Source organism: Balaenoptera borealis (genome assembly GCF_965194805.1).
Source record: "Balaenoptera borealis genome assembly, chromosome: 2".
Lineage (NCBI taxonomy): Eukaryota > Metazoa > Chordata > Mammalia > Artiodactyla > Balaenopteridae > Balaenoptera > Balaenoptera borealis.
This window is the reverse complement of record NC_138867.1, coordinates 155,848,449-155,849,407: the sequence shown is the minus strand read 5'-3', so window position 1 is coordinate 155,849,407 and position 959 is coordinate 155,848,449.

Sequence of the window (959 nt, the reverse complement as noted above, 5' to 3'; positions counted from 1 at the left end):
GTGTTTATCTTCCTCAGTTGGGAATAGTAGGGGTACGTGTGTGTGTGTGTGTGTCTGTGAATATATATGTATACTGTCTGGGGTGAGTGGAACATGAGGATGGAAGAGTGTGAGCCCACTGAGTTTATGTTATGATGTATACCTTTTCCAAATGGGATCTTAAAACACATATCCTATAGATGACCACTTGATTTGGGCAGCTAATATGGTATATTTATTTCACAGTTTCACATCTTTATAGTTTTTTAAAAAATATAATTCTTGAATGGAGTTTCAGGGCAGATATTTCCTTTCAATCCTTTTTAAAAAGAATCACAAATATGATTGAACCATAGAGTCACATTCCAGCTCTTAATTCTCCCATTCCCACCAGAAACATTTTGTTAAAAGCTTAGGTGATCAAACCCATAGAAACTGAATTGTGAGAAGTATCATAAGGGGAAAAGAATGAGAGCCTATGGTATAGGGGATTATAGAAAGCCATAGTTTACTTCTGAAAGGAAGGGTAAAGGGATACATTTATTAGAAAAGGAAGCTAAAGAATAAAGATGGCAAGATTCTTTTAAAAGATTGAGCCTGAACTGAAAGCCTTTATCATGGCACTCTCACCAATTGCCATTTATGGTACTGTAGGCTGAGCTTGGCCAAGTGACAGGGATGCACATAAGGTGCTTCTTATGTTAGGGTGAGAGTGGCTGGACTTGGAAAAGATAGCTCGCCTGCAGCCTGAATGTAAATTCTGTAAGAAGTCCCACTGTTACTCAGAAAGCTCAGGACCCAGGATCAACATTCTCCTACTCATGCAGGATAAGTCACTCAAAGTAGTCCAGCTAGAAAGATCAGGTATCTGAGCAAGGCCAAGTTGACTTGTGATAAGCCACTTGTTTCTGGGTAATACAGCTCATTATCTAATAAGCATCATTCCTGATCATTAAAGCATAGGGATAAAAGCTCCTCTT